This window comes from Camelus bactrianus, chromosome 21, assembly GCF_048773025.1.
Source record: "Camelus bactrianus isolate YW-2024 breed Bactrian camel chromosome 21, ASM4877302v1, whole genome shotgun sequence".
Classification (NCBI taxonomy): domain Eukaryota; kingdom Metazoa; phylum Chordata; class Mammalia; order Artiodactyla; family Camelidae; genus Camelus; species Camelus bactrianus.
Genome location: NC_133559.1, coordinates 9,295,691 through 9,312,302, shown reverse-complemented (window position 1 = coordinate 9,312,302; position 16,612 = coordinate 9,295,691). Strand labels below are relative to the sequence as shown.

Sequence of the window (16,612 nt, the reverse complement as noted above, 5' to 3'; positions counted from 1 at the left end):
AAGTCAAGGGTGATCTATAAAATAGGATGGCACGTTATTCATTTGTAATCAAAGTCTGGGAACAGGTGTCAAATCAGGGACCCAAGACGTCTCCTTCCTGTTAACAGGATCTCTTCCCCCAAAACGATGGGTCCCCATGATAGTCAGGGGCTATCTCCCTCATTCAGAAACCTCTTGAAATTTCTGACCCAACTAAAAAGATTTGTCTAGTGGGCAGATTTCTGGGACCCCAATGCTCTTAACAAGGACAGTGTAGAAAAAGGGGAAGAGTAACTTCTTAGTGGGTGCCCCTGGGGAACACTCCCTTTAGCCAGGTGTTGGAGTGGTGACTTATGTTGGGAGCATGTATCCTTGACACAATGTGATGAAAATAACACTTTCTTCTGTGGTCCTCCTCCCAAACCCCCAGACCCTTGACTAATTATAAAGAAGCATCAGACAAGTCCCAACTGAGGGATGTTATACCAAATACCTGACCTGTGCGCCTCAAAACTGCCATGAAAACAGGAACGTCTGAGAAACTGTCACAGCCAGAGGAGCCAAAGAAGACATGATGACTAAATGCAAGAGGATGTCCTGGACAAGAGCCTGGGACAGAAAAGGACATGAGGTAAAAATGAAGGAAATCTGAATAAAGTACAGACTCTTCCTCGTAACACATCAGCTTATTAATTGTGACAAGTGTCAGTAGGGTGAGATGTTGATAATAGAGGCAATTCTATGTGGAGTGTATGGGAATTCTCTGTGCTGTCTTCCTTATTTTTCTGTAAATCTAAAACAGCTCTAAAAATAAATCATTTTTTTAAGTGCTAACCCTCCTTGAACTCATATTTATTCTGGTCATAAAAACTCATGAAAAATATTCAGGCATGTCCATCACCATTTTTGCAAAGGTCAGCGAGGTCTCTGGGGGACTTTCTTCCCCCACAAACACAAATAAAACCCGAGTGAATCAAATGACCCCACGGGAGCAGAACTGAAAACCACTTGGGTTCCGTCCCCGGCCTGGCTCCCAGGTGCTTGCTCAGCACTCATTCAGTGGCTGTTCACTGAGCCCCCCTCGGGGGCCAGGCACACGCTGGGTGCTCATAACGCAGGGTAAACACCGCGTCCCTGTTCCTGCCCACAGGGAGCCTCCACCACCGCGGGGAACAGACACGGAACAAGGAAGCGCCAAAAGTCGTGCTCAGATATCAGGGCAGCTACCGAGAAGGGAAGTGCAGGGCGCTGGCAGAGGAGGGGGCACGAAGGGGCAGGGAGGCCTCTCTGAGGAAGGACCACTAAGCTGAAACCTACAGATTCTGGTGGCCACCAGGAGGTCACCTTGAGTTCCACCAGGCCAATCCCAGTGGTTCCCTCTGTCTTCACCTGATCGATATTTGGTACATTTCATCACTCCTTTCCTCAAGAAAGCCTCTACCTGGCTTCCTAGACACCAGAGTCTCCTGATCCTCCTCCTCCTGCCTCCCTGGCCACTCTTTTTCAGTCTCCTCTTCCTGACTCTGACCTTCTGAGTGCTGCTCAGTGCCCAGACCTTGCCCCCCGGAGCACGTCCCCGTCTGCACAAACCTTTCCCCTGAACCCCAGACCCACGTGTATCTTTGCCTGATAGCCCCACGTGAAGGTCCCATTGCATCTCAGGCCCCACCGTCATCGCTGACCCCCAAACCATCCTTCAGCATGGTGCTCAGGCCAAAATCCTTGGCTCCTCTTTCACTCAGGCTCTGCATCCGACCCCTCAGCAAATCCTGCCACCTCTCCAAATATTTCATGAATTCACCCCCTTCTCACTGCCTCCACCACTTCCACTTCAAGCTGCACTTCTGCTGGATCCTCCCAACTCCCTCCCAGGCTCCACTCTCGCTGCACTGTGGTCTGTTTTCCACACACAGCCAGCGTGGGCCTTTAAGCCGATGTCATCATCTATCCCTCTGCTGCTCCAAATACTCTGCTGTCTCCCCATCCCACTTAGAAAGAAATTCAAGTCTGTACCTTGTCCTTCCAGGCCCTAACACCGTCAGTCCTCAGGCCACCTCTCCCACCTTGTCTCTCTAGTTTCCATCCATCACTCCCCTCGAGCCACACAAGACCTATGTCTGTTTCTCCAGTACCTCAGGGAGACTAGTAACTCAGGGTTTTGGCACATGTCACTTCTCCTCCTGGTATTTTCCCCCATTTACTGAAATGGTTCTCATTCATACTTATCAGGTCTCTGCTACCTCTCCAAAGAGGGCTTCCCTGCAGAGAGAGTCCCATCTAAAATAGCAGCTCTCCTGTCTTCCTCTGCTTGTTATATCCTCACACACTTGCCACCACCTGACTTTCCATATCTGCTTGGTCATTTGTTGATTTCCCCTGTCTCGCCTAGGAGGTAAGTTCTTGAGGTCTCAGAATTTATCTGTCTTGCTCTCAGATGTATTCCTAGCACTGAGAACAATAGTAAACACTCAATAAGTACTCTTTAGAGGTGGGGTAACCTAATGGTTTAAAGAGTGGACTCTGGAGCCAGACAATTTGGCTTGAAATCCCAAAAGTTCAAATTTCCAAAAGTCCAAAAAGGTGTAGAAAATCAGGCACCCATACGTTGCTGGTAGTGATGCAAAATGTTAGAACCCATATGGGAGACAATCTGGTGATACTAACATAGTCATAATCCTGACTACGTCTGCTCTGTGATCCAGCAATCCTGTTTCTAAAATTTTGTCCCACAGATGGCATTCATGCAAGATTATTGATTGCTGAATTGTTTTTAATAGCAAATGATGGAACACATTCTAAAGGCTTCACCACTACCCCTCGCATAGCTAACCCAAAGGCTCACTGCCCACCTCCACAGATCCCCACCATCACCACTCACTGTCTTCCCCCCACTGCACCACAATCATGGCTTCAGTTAAATAAGTGCTTGGCTTGTCAGAGGAGCATTTGTTGGTTGTCTGGAGCTCAGCTTGAGCCATTGTTGGGCTCCAAGCTTCTTTGTTAAGTTTTAGACAGTTGTGTCTGAGTCTTCACCAGGCTTTTGTTGTTGTTTTCGGTTCTTATTGAGGTCCTAACTGCTTCCATCATCATTCCCCCAGACTCATCCCCCAGCTGTGAGCAAGTCTCCAGACACCAGCCCCAAGCTCTGGGAAATGTCCTTTATCAGTCCAAGTACACTCACTTCTGCACCTTGGCTCTCGTTGCACTCACTTTCTTGGAAAACTTTTCCCCTTCCCTCCCCACCCACAGAAACATACACTCTTCCAAGACTGAATCATGAAGAAATAGAAAATCTGAATAATGAGTGATGAGATTGGATCAGTAAACAGAAAACTTCCAAAAACAAAAGTCCAGGACCAGCTTCACTAGTAAATTCTACCAAATATTCATAGAAGAATTAATATCAATCATTCTCTATCTCTTCCAAAAAACAGAAGAGAAGGGAACACTTCTAAACTCATTTTCTGAGGTCAACATTACCCTGATGCCAAAATCAGACAAGGACACCACAAGGGAAAAAAAAGTACAGGCCAATATCCCTGATAAACATAGATGCAAAACTCCTCCACAAAATACTAGCAAGTCATGTTCAACAACACATTAAAGGACCATACGGACCATAATCGTGAAGCATTCATTCCAGGGATGCAAGAATTTTTCGGCATCCACTTGTCAATCGATGTGATATACCACATTAATAAAATGAAGGATAAAAATTATGTGACCATCTCAATAGATGCAGAAATAGCATTTGACAAAATTCAACATCCCTTTATGATTTAAAAAAAAAAAAAACCTCTCAATGAAGTGGGTATAGAAGAAAAGTACCTCAACATAATAAAAGCCATAGATGACAAGCCCACAACTACATCACACTCAACGGTGAAAAGCTGAAAGCTTGTGATTAAGCAAAAAAAGAAAGAAAGAAAGAAAGGCACCCAAAGCAGAAAGAAAGAAGCAGAACTGTCACAATTTGTGGATGACAAGATATTACATATAGAAAACCCTTAAGACTCCACGCACACACACACACACACACACACACACACACACACACACAAATAACTTGTTATAACTAATTTAAAAATTCAGGATACAAAATCAATGCACAAAAATCTGTTGTATTTCTACGCAATAACAATAAACTATCAGAAAGAGAAATTAAGAGAGCAATTCCAAATACAATTGCATTAAAAAGAGTAAAAGACTTAGGAATAAATTTAACCAAGGACGTGAAAAACCTATACACTGAAAACTGTACAATATTGATGAAAAATACTGAAGACACAAATTTAAAGATATTTCATGCTCATGGATTGGAATAATATTGTTAAAATGTTCATACTATTCAAAGCAATCTACAGATTCAGTGCAATCCTTACCAAACTTCCAATGGCTTTTTCCTCAGAAATAGAACAAACAATCCTAAAATTTGTATGGAACTACAAGACCCCAAGTAGCCAAAGCTACCTTGATAAAAAACAAAGCTGGAAGCACCATGCTGCCTGATTTCAAATAATAGTACAAAGCTATAGTAGTCAAAACAGTATGGTATTGGCATAAAAACAAACACGTAGATCAATCAAACAGAATAAAGAGTACAGAAATAAACTGACACATATATGGTCAATTAATTTATGACAAAGCAGCCAAGAATATACAAAGGGGAAAGGACAGTCTTTTCAATAAATGGTGCTGGGAAAACTGAATAGTCACATGCAAAAGAATAAAACTGGACACTACCTTATACCATACACAAAAATTGTCTCAAAATGGATTAAAGAATTGAATGTAAAACCTGAAACCATAAAACTCCTACAAGGAAACATAGGTGGTAAGTTCATTCACATAGGTTTTGGCAATGATTTTCTTTAGTATGACACTAAAAGCAAAAGCAAAAAGGCAAAAAGCAACATGTGAGACTACATCAAACTAAATAGCTTCTGCACAGTAAAGGAAATCATCAATGAAATGAAAAGGTGATTGACTGAATGGGAGAAAGCTTTTGCAAACTGTGTTTCTGACAAGAGGTTAATATCAAAAAATATGTAAAGAACTCATAAAACTCAACAGCAAAAACACAACCAATTTAAAAATGGGCAGAAGATCTGAATAGATATTTTCATAGATGACATACAGATGGCCAGTCAGTACATGTAAACAGGCTTAACATCACTAACCATAAAGGAAATGCAAATCAAAACCAAAGATATCACCTCACATCTGTTAGACTGGCTATCACCAAAAAGATGTAATAACAAGTGTTGGTAACAATGTGGAGAAAAGGGAACACTGTACATTATTTTAGGGAAAGTAAATTGGTGCAAACACTATGGAGGTTCCTCAAAAATTAAAAATAAAACCACCATATGATTCAGCAATTCCACTTTTTGGGTATTTATCTGAAGAGAATGAAAACACTAAATTGAAAGGACATATATGCACTCTCATGCTCAATGCAGCATTATTTATAATAATCAAGAAATGGAAACAATCTAAGACCTAAGTGTCCATCAACGGATGGATGGCTAAAGAAAATGTGATATATATATATATATATGTATAGATGTAGATAGATAGATATATATAGTGGAATATTATTAAGCCATAAAAAGAATGAAACCTTGCCATAAGCTACAATATGGATAGACCTTGAGGGCAACATGCTGCATGAAATAAGGCAGAGAAAGACCAATACTAAAACTGATAGATACAGAGAATAGATTTGTGATTGCAAAGGGTTGGAGTGGGGGGAGGTGGGCAGAATGGGTGATGGGACTCAAAGGGTACACTCCTAGTTATAAAATAAATAAGTTGTGGGGATGTAATGTACAGCATAGTGGCTATAATTGATAATATTGTGTTGCATACTTGAAAGTTGCTAAGAAACTAGATCTAAAGTTCTCAATACAAGAAAAAACAGTTCTGTAACTGTGTATGGTGACAGTTGCCAACTAGATTTATTGAGTTAATCATTGTGTAATATATGCAAATATTGAATCATTATGTTGTAAAAGTGAAACAATGCAATATGTTATATGTCAAAAACCTCAATTAAAAGTTCTAATTAAATCAAATCAAAAGGAAAAAGGCACATCTAGTTTGCAGCAGCCTGGAAGTCATAGGGGCAGAACCTCTGGTGACCCTTCAGAGCCTATTGGCCCAGGGAATCCTGAACAGGCCTCCACCTCCACCCTTGAGGCTCCCATGAAGTCTCTGCAGGGGTCTACAGCATTACTGAGACCACCTGGGGTCAGGAGCAGCCTGGGTGATCTGGAGCCAAGGTCTCCGTCTCCCAGAGGACCTCTCCCTACTGTCCAGAGCTCCCAGTCTGTGAACTGGGGATGGTGGGGCCTGATGGGGTCAGACCTTAGAGGAACTCACTCTCCATCGGAGGGCTAAGGATGCAAAGGAGACCAGAAAATGCCACTCCACACACACACACACACACACACACACACACACACCCCCATGCACACCCTCTGCCAGAGGTCAGATTACCCATCACCTAGTTCCAGGGGCAAAGTCTCCTTGGGAAGGGGCAGGGAGGGTGGCCTAGGAGAGCAACTGGGATCATGTCATTTCCCAGCATCTGTGCATCTGCCCCAGGGTCAACTTCTGCCTCAAAGATCAGTCCCATGGATTGGACCCCAGCTGCATTTAGCACAGACCAGTATTTGGGGAACATTTTTGAGAAAATGGCTCAGGTCAGTTGGCAGCCCCTTCAAGGACCCAGGAAAGAGTTAAGACACCAAAGGAAGTTACTTTCTCTCCACATAAGTCTACGCCGGTTTTCTTTCTACCCTACTCAGGCTAAACACACCTGACGACACTGAGTGGGTCTAACCCACAAGCCAGTTCCTGCCAGCTCTGCCCACCTCTGCCAGGAAGACACAAAGGGCATGAACCCTCTGCTGCCCAGCGTCCCACCCACTCACCTCTAGATCCAGCTGCTTTTACTTTTTCTCTCATTTTGTGGAAGCATTTTTTAATTTCATGCTTTAAAACTTTTATTAATTTTTAATAGAATTTATTTTCTAGGAGGGTTTCATATTTACAGGAAAACTATGAAGATAATAAAATTCTCATATCCCCTACATACTATTTCCACATTATTAACATCTCACATTAGTATGGTAATTTGTTACAACCAATCAACTCCTATTGATATATTAATATTAATTAAGATCCATACCTTATTCAGATATCCTTGATACTTACTTTATGCCCTTTTTTCCTTCCAGGATCCCATCCAGGATAGCACACTACGTTTAGTTTTCCTGCCTCCTTTGGCTCCCTTAGCTGTGACAGTTTCTCAGAATTCCCTTGTTTCTGATGACAGTTTTGAGGAGTGCTGGTCAGATACTTTGTAGATTTTCCCTCATTTGGGATTTGTCTGCCGTTGCTGAAGTCACAGGCTCTTGGAGTAAATCAACAGAGGTAAAATTCCCTTTTAATCACATCATCTCAAGACTAGTCATCAGCCCCAGGAAACGCCTTTCAGTCATTTTTTTTTTAAATTCCTGCCTTGATTTCTTATTTCCATTTCTAAGAGAACTTTCTCGTTTTTAGATTGTGTCTTTCCTTCTTGCTTTTTGTAGGTGGATGCATTTCTCTAGAAAAGGGTTCCTAGTTTTCATCAGATTCTCAAAAGTTTGCATAACACAAATAGAGATGTCAAGGCCAGCTCGGAGCCTTTTCGGTCACTTCCAGCTCTGTCAATACTCATGAAATATGACCCGGAATTCAGCCCACAGCAGGGCATTCCTTCTAACTACAGGAATCATTTCAAAGGCTTGCTTTTTTAAGGATTGTTATTATTTATTGTCAAGGTGTTCCAGCCAAGGGAAACCACTAGAGGGGTGGTCACAACAAGGAAATATTGCCAATAAATGCTGAAGAAAGGGAGGAAAGCCTCAGCATGTCACACTGGAGCACTGTCACCGAGGTGGTTCATGGTGCTGTGTACTTTGGTGAAGATGCTTACTGGACTGTCAGGAAACCACAGTGTACATTTCATAGCACCTATAAAATGCATGAGGAGAGAAGAATTATGGATTCACATTTTACTTTCCTGATTTACAAGCACTGAGAATGGAGAAATCCCTAGACACAGCTCTCTCCCGCCCAGGAGAAGTATCTTTTGAGTTCTGTGAATTGGCCAAGTTGTTACCTCTTCCTGAAGCCATCACTAGCCAGCATGACAAGGTCTCCATCATTTGACGTATCATTAGCTACCTGAGGATGAGGGCTTTCACTAACCAGGAGGATCCTTCATAGAGCAGAAGGTCCATCACCTAACACATCAGTAAAAGTTTTAGGTGCATGATGAAGGAAAGCCCCAGCGCACCAGCCATGGAAGTATTTGAAGCACATTAGGGAAGTCACATTTTGCAGTCCTTAAATGGCTTTGCATTGGCACTAAATCAAGATGGAAACTCTGTACATTTCCAACAATTTCCATCGACCAACCCTGCTGCAAACGATTGGCTGAGATTGACCCTTTTCATCTGGGGGTTTAGGAAAATGCAGCCTCAGTGAGGGAGGGATTTTGTATTTGTGTGATGATCTGCCAAGTTGGATAACCAATCTTTCACTCACTTGCCCCTTGGAGCTAAAGATGGAGATATGATTTGTCTGTTTCCCCTCAAGCAGGACCTGCCCCAGACTCATTGCTTCTGAGAGTTGGCACTGCTCTAAAGGGGAATCCAGAGCAGCTGGAACCTTTTGGCTGTTAGTGAGTTTTCTGGTTAATAGCTAAATCAAGAAAGGTATTGGTAAATAAGTGGTATTTGGTATTTGAGGAGGGTTTAGGGGGGAGGAGAAGCACTGACCAATATGACTACCTACTGTTGAGAATCCAAACTAGGGTCCACTAACTCTTTCCTGGAGAACGAGGAAGCTATGGGCTGTAGTGTATAGAGCAGTTCCATTTTATGTGGACTTTAGCAAACCAAACGTTAGGAACTGGGCTATTGGTAACTCAATATTAGTATTCTTGTACCTCGTTGAAACTTCTGGTTTTGTAATAGCCTTTAACAGTTTAAGAGTTTTCTTAACCTGTTTGGGACCCAGTGTCAAGAATCTCCAGTTCTGAAACTGGTGTGTCACCTTGTCAATACTGCATAGATCTGGAAATATCATTGCTTGTTCTTCTGCAAAGCCTTCATTCAACTGTTTTTTGCACAATATTCAACAAAGTTTAAAAGCCAGTGGAGAAGAAATATGAGTAATTAGTTTAAGCAGGTAAATGTTAACGAGGAAATGCCTCAAAAGCACACATTATCCTAGCTCAGAACTCATTTTACAGCCCCGGTTAGTAGGATACTCCAAACTCTGTCAAGGCAACTGGACTTTCTGTACTTAAGATGTGTATGTTTGTATTGCATGACAGACGGTTCTGTTTGCTTAGATTGATAGCTAGGAAAATAATCATTCCATTATTCTGGCCAAAAGAACATTAGCTCTTAGATTTTGGCCATTTCAGCCAGTCTCCCTGCCAGCACGGCATATGAACATATGTGGATTGGATCTTCAAGGAAATTGATGCATCTGGGAGAGTATGGCCATCTGAAATATCACCTGTTAAACATAAAAAAATAAAACAAATGAGCAAATATAACACAGCAGAAGCAGACTCACAGATATAGAGAACAAACTGGTGGTTGTGAGAAGGGAGAGTCTAGGGGGAAGGGTATGATGGGGAAGGGGATTAAGAGGCACAAACTACTAGGCACAAAATAAATAAGTTCCAAGGATGTAATGTACGGCAGAGGGAATGCAGTCAATACTTATAAGAACTTTGTATGGAGTACAACCTATAAAAGCATCAAATCACTATGTTGTACACCTGAAGCTAACATAATATTGTAGTCCAACTATACTTCAATAAAGAAACAAGAAAGAAAAATGTGGCTTTAACTCTGTGCCGATTTATCCTTTAAAGCGGTTTATTTCATTGCTTCTCTCCTGTAGCATTAAGTCAACCTTTTCTTAAAATCTGAGACAAATAATTGAGGTTTCTGCAGAATAAAGGAGTTGTGCAGGCATGATGCAGTAGCTTGCAACTTCTGTGCAGTCATTCCTTGCTTTTGCATGTGATGGGTTTTAAAGTGCTTATCAACAGTCAGCATCTTGACTTACCCAGGGGAGGACACTGGCTGTGGTGCGCTGTTCTGTTTTTGGTAGATGTGCTCAGTGAGCCAGAAACAGTTGAACACGCAGGTAGGAGCTTTGAGGTACACGACAGAGGTCCTCCTTTGCAGGCATTATGCAACAGAAATGATGCAGGGTAAATCACTAGGAAGTGATTTTTGCATCAATCAACGTATGTATTTAGAGCTCAAATAAGTATAGTTGTGACTTAACATGAAAACAATCTGATAAAAGCATAGTATGTTTTTAAATGCCCAGAGAATAATAGGGGAATCTATGCCAAAACTTTGGGAAAGGCTTTCCAACCCAGTTAAGATTCTAAATCTTAATAGCATAATTGAAAGTCCTGAGACATGACTCTTCCCAAATTTCTTCAATGCCCTCTTTCACTTAAAGGGGTGCAGGATGCTCATGCGTGACATACAATGTCAAATGCACTTACTGTTATTTAATTATTTGCTCTTTTATACACGCACACACCCTTAATTAAATGTGAACCAAATGCTCTGTTTGTGTCCTACAACTTCAGCTCAATCGTTGTTCTATCAAATTCTGGACAGTGATAAGAAGTCTATAAAATTATGGTCCTCCTTTCCTTTTTAAATATTTTCATTAAATTAAGGCCATGTGTAACTGTATCATCAAGGACCCACCTGTGAAATTGTTCAGGAATATTGTAAGCCCAACAGTTTGTTAGAACACAGCTATGTCTGCATTTCTAACTCTCACGATATCCCGCCCTCAGTTTTTTTTCTTTCAACATGTGAATAACTATGGTGGCTTTAAAATGAGATAAAAGATACCCACTGAGCTTGGACAAAAGCCTCACAGGGTAACAGGTGAAGGAGACACGAGCCCTCCCCTCAGGGTTTTATCTTCCAGCAGGGGGACAGTGGGGGCAGAACACATTGCTGGGGTCGAACACCATTTACCATGGGAGCAGGTATTCATCAAGGGAACACTCTGGGAAACCCCATGGGTAAGGACCTGAGTTAGATCTCAAACCAGAGGCCAACTTAGGAGGGTGGAGGAAAGGCCACTCGCGGAGGTGAAAGCAGAGAGAGAAGGCATGGAGAGAAGAACGAGAAGGTGGTTGTGGTCGAGTCTGCTACTGGGCAGGGTTCAGGGGAGGGGAGCAATGGCGTTCTGAGTGTCACCTTAACCCTGCACACATATTTGCACATTTAACACTTCTGAAATTGGGTTACATCTTTGAACCAATGTTACTGAGTGGTACATAGAATACAGATGTATCTAAATGTCCATACAAATACAGGCTTGAAAAGACAGCAGCTACTATTAATTGTAAGAAAATTACAAAAAGAGACGTTACCCTAGAGAAGAGGGGCTGTGGGAAAGTAAGGTGGAAGGGCTGCTATCTTTTTCCTTAAACATTTGCTTGAATTTTTAATCATATGTATATGACATGATCTTTGTCATCAGGAATTAACTGCCGGAGAGAACATAACAAATTGTTTTCTGTATTTTTCTTTGAAAATTAAACTAATAAATATTAGATTATTTTCAAATAGGTATTATTTGATGAGCACGTACATTAAGCACTGAGTGATAACATTATTTTGTCTAATCCTCACAGTAGCTTGATGAGCTCTGCCCCGTTAACACCCTCATTGGGCTCATGAGAAATCAGAGATCCAGGGAGGTTGAGCGTCTTGCCCACAGCCACACAGCAGGAGAGGCAGGCGTCCAGCTGTGAGTGCTAAATATGAGAACCAGATAGGAAGTGCCCTACAAATTCCAAAATACTGTGTATCCTTCATGTCAGGGTGTCTTCAAACTGACTTGAGAAGCAGGAATGAGACTACTCATGTTCTAAAGAAAAAAAATAACAACAAACACAAAGAAACAAACAAAAGCTCAGAGACATAAAGAAGTGAGGATGGAAAGGGACACAGAGATCCAATTGGGGATCTGTGTTTGCTACTGACCTGGAGTCTTCTCTTGGTTCTTCAAAGCAGGCTCCATTTCCGAAGATCAAAATGTACTCTCCAGCGCTGGGTATTTCCCCCTGAATGAGCCCCATCCCCTGGAAACCCCCTGAGTCCCATCTAACCTCCCCCAGGAAATCTGCCTTCACTTCTCAGAGGCTGTCTCAAAGGGTAGGGCAGAGTCCCTCTCCTCTCTGAGGCTGTTTCAGCTCAGAAATGTCTCATCCAGATCAATATCTCAGATCTGAGACATCAGGTTCTGAAGGGTCCTCCATTCCCAGTGGTACCCACCCTACTCCCAGCCCTGTACTGCCTCTCACATGGATGGAAATCCCACCCAAAAATAATTCTCACCACCATGATCACAAACATGGACCCCTTCTACATGGGAACCTCACCTGATGCCCCACCTGGGCTCTTACTGCTCAGGGATTTGGCCCTTAATCCCTGGACCCTGGGCCATGTGTTTACATCTGAACTGATGCTCCACCAGTCAACGTGTCACCCCCTCCCAGTCTCTCTAGTCCCAACCACACCTGTGATCCCCTGTAGTCAGTGTTAAGGGCTATGTCTGTGTCCCTGCGAAATTCATATGCAGAAGTCCTAACCCCCCATGTAGTGGTATTAGGAGGTGGGCCTTTGGGAGGCAGTTACTTTAAGATGAAGTCATGAGGGTGGAGCCCCTATGATGGGATCAGTGCCCTTGTAAGAAGACTAAGAGATAGCAGAGCTTTCCCGCTTCACCACGTAAGGAAACAGCAAGCCAGGAAGAGGGTCCTCACTAGGAAGAGAATCAACCAGCCCTTTAATCTTGGATTTCACAGGCACCAGAACTGTAAGAGTGTATTTCTGTTGTTTAAGCCATCCAATCTATGGCATTTTGTAATAAAGCCTTAAGAAGATGAAAAGAGTCTGGAAGAGAAATGAAAAGACTCGACGTGCCCCCATCACCTGCAACCAGCACCTCAGCCTCCCTCAAAGCGCCCTCAGTCCCTGAGGACCGGCAGCACCGGGGCACTAGTGCCCCCTGGTGGCTCAAGATCAAACTGCCCTGGAGATTTCCTGAAAGAGTGTCTTCCAACATCAGGTCACCATTCAAAAAATATGTAATGAGTGCCAACTGTGTGCAGCACGACTGGGATACAAAGACAAGAAGCAGAGTCACTGCATTAAAGGAGTCCAAACTCTATTAGGGAGATGGAAGCAGAATTCATTTCAGTGCAGGTTGTATGTGAAACAGTAAAGAGGCTCTTAAAAAGCATTTTCTTTCATCAAGGAGAGCAGAACAGAATGTGTGAAAACCGAAATAAAGCAGGAAAGCTTCTTGGAGGAGGAGTGCAGGAGGATCTACAAGGGGCAAGTGGAGAACACACAGCCCCCAGGAGGGGAAGGGGCTGCAGGAATGGGAAGAAATGTAGCTCAGAGGCCAGTGGCTTGAGTCTCTGTTCCTGACGGGGGCCAAAGCCACGGTGAACCAGAGGCAACTGGTCCAGCATGTTGTGGGATGCACACTCCAAAGCCTGCATGTGAGTGCTCTAGGGATGTGAGAAATGGCTTTGAAATTAATTTTTTAAATGAGCTTTTCATTCATAAAAGTTTATCAAGAGAATAACAATCTGAGGGGGAGGGACAAAAGGGGAGTAAGTGAGACCACTGGCTTCCTAGGCTGTCCCCAGATGCCTCCTCACACATCTCCAGGGGTCAAGTAAGATTGGGGATCTCAGCAGAGGGGATGGAAGCAAACAGGACCGAAGAGGGGAGAACCGACTCCCTCTATGACCCCTTCCAGTCGTACAGCTCAGTGTCCAGAGGGTGGATGTGCATTGGAGGGGGTGCTGGGTCACACAGCCAGGCCCTGAGAGGATGGAATTTGACAACAGGGGCCTGAGGGCAGAATCAGCGGCAGCAAGCTCCTGGTTAACTATCCACTCAGATCAAGACTCCGCCAGCCAGGAGGAGGGGTGTGGGGAAGCCAGGAAATCTCCAAGTGCAGGGAGCAGAGCCAGCCAGGCAGCCTGGGGGGAAGGCCAGGAGAGTGGGGCCAGTGAGGTCCAGGGACCGTGGACAGAGCCCAGGGCCACAGCCACGTCCACGTGATGAAATACACAGAGCAGCAAGACTAATGCCTCCCCCATCAAGACTTTGGGTCCTGGTCTCGCTGCAGGCTGGGTGTGTGGTCTCCAAAGGAAATGGGGTCTCCTGAGACCAGGACAGTCTTTTCCGTTTGTGTCCTCAGGCTTCCCACAGGTCCTTCAGATTGTAGGTGCCAGAATAAATGTTTCCTGTTTGTGAGAATGATTCCGCTTCCAGAAGATTTTGGGTGGAATTGAGACGATTCTCTGGAGATGAAGCTCACATGTGGGTAACACACAGCACCTAAAAGCACTAAAGAATTCCTGTGACAAGTATCCCTGAAGATAATAAAAGGCCCTAGGCTCTGAGCTAACCTTCCCCGGAAAGAATTCCAGACCTCAGTCAGTGCTCAGGGGCACCGGTCTGCTTTGAACTCTGCTCGTAGGTCTGCCAACCACTCAGTTCCCAGAGGTCAAGCCAAGACTGCCTCCTGCCATCACCTCTGATGCAGCCTTGTGAGCACCTGCTTCTCCCCTGCCCAAGCACTGCCACGGCCTAGACCCAGAACCGGGGCAGATTCAAGACTAGGGACAGCAACTACAGGCTACACGCCAGGTGCATCTCTCAAACCTGAGCACAGGACGTCATCTACGGACTCGGGGAGTGTAACTGACTGTCACCCAGGACTCCCGACAGCCAGGGGCGCAACTAAGCATTCTGGAGGTCCTGGTTTTCCTGGTCATTAACCCAACTTTTATTGAAGTTTCCTTCTCCTCCCAGGAGAGTCTGCATCCTACTGCATGTTCATTGTGGTCATTAGCTCTATCCTGGGGAAGAGGGCTTACAAATGGCCCCCAAGACCCTGGTGCTGGGCTGCCTGCACTCCTAGAAAGCTCTTATAAGTTGCTGGCAACTAAACCAGACTCTTGGGGTTAGTGATTGTCTGTCTCTCACTGTCCAAGCTGCTCCCACCCCTTGTTCTGCAAGAAGAGAGAATGACCTGGGAGCAAGGTCCTTCCTCTGGAGCACAGCCCCACTCTGTGTGTCCAGCGAATCACTGAGAGCCGGTCGTTCCTCTCCATGGGATGATGAGAGAGCCGGGGTCACTTCCTCTCCTCTTCTTGACAACCTCTCTTGGTCAGTTTTCCTGATAAAGCCTGTTCCTTAACCACATGGAGTTTCAGGAGTTCTTCCTGAGACCTGGTATACAGTGGCGGTAATCACAACAGACCCACCTTGCAAAGTGGCACAAGACTCTAGAACTGAGCAGTGGAGATATAAAGGTGATTTTCTTAAAGGACAGAGAGCCAAAGGCACCGAGGCTGTTTCTCCAGGCCCCATCCTGCCCAGCACCTCCTGTCCCCAGACAGGCAGCTCCCCGGCTTCTCCACCTCCCCGAAGCCTCATCCCTGCACATCCATCAGGCTCCACTTTCCATGTTTTTTTCTCTTACCTCAACTTCTTTGAAAAACTGTCCAAAAAGCCTGAGACTTATTATTCCCATTTGTTGTATAAAGATCCATCTTCTGAAAAGTGAAGCAGCTCCGTCTTGTCAGTGAAGGGCTGTAGTGAAGAAGGAGGGGTGGGAGACAGAGGGGCAGGCTCCGCCTGGGTCAGCTTTGTCCTGTTCCTGGAAGGAAATCTGAAGGACCCCTCACAGGGAGGGAGCTGTGTTGACAGCAGAGGGTAAGATGCTAGGACGGCTCTGTCCCTGGAGGCTGGGGGAGAGAACTGGATCCGGGTGGTGGAAGCAGTGGTCGTAGGAGGACAGGAGGCAGGTCGGTACTGGGGATGGGAGCCGGGAGAGTCCTGCTTCCAAACGGAGCTGGACCCACGTCCCAGAGGGAGAGGGGAGAATGACACTGTATTAAGTGCCCACTGTGCGCCGGGAGATTATACACCTTCTCCCACAGAATCCCTATGACTCAGCCATTCTGATCCTCGCTACCTGGTCTACAGAAATGCACGCGTGTGGCTCCAGGGGACATGAGAACAAGGCTCCTGCAATGCTGAGTGAAAGAAGTTGAACAGGAGGGAACACGAACTCTGCCTCCACTTGTGTGAACCCCCAGAACAGGCGAAGTAAACCATCACGTTCCTGGATGCTTACTGAGGTGGGCAAACTCTGGAGAAAAGCAAGGGAGTGCTTCTCTCTGGGGAGGGGACTTTGTGATTTGTAAGGGACACACACAGACTCCTGGGGTGCCAGGGTGTTCCATCTCGTGACCCATGGTGCTTACATTGAGTACTTCTTTATAATAATTCATTAAGCTATGTGTTTATTGCTGTATACTTTCTGCGAATTATTTTTCACAGTTAAAAAGGTCCTTAACAAAAGAATACTGCAGGTAACTGTTGGGCAGTAAGTTTTTCTAATATTTTGTGGCTTTGTTAGGATTTATCACAGATGTGGGTGATGAGGCAGATGGCTTGAACATTTCACAGCTCTTGATGCA

The 16,612-nt window shown here is 44.5% G+C and overlaps 1 long non-coding RNA gene across 1 annotated transcript; it reads right to left on the bottom strand.

The window, feature by feature from the left end:
• Positions 1–7,794: 7,794 nt before the first annotated feature.
• On the bottom strand, positions 7,795–12,539 carry LOC141574316 (uncharacterized). Its single transcript, XR_012501214.1, has 3 exons — positions 12,084–12,539; positions 10,123–10,236; positions 7,795–9,561 (listed from the first exon to the last, which is right to left on the bottom strand). It is a non-coding gene; the product is annotated as an uncharacterized LOC141574316 (long non-coding RNA).
• Positions 12,540–16,612: the final 4,073 nt, after the last annotated feature.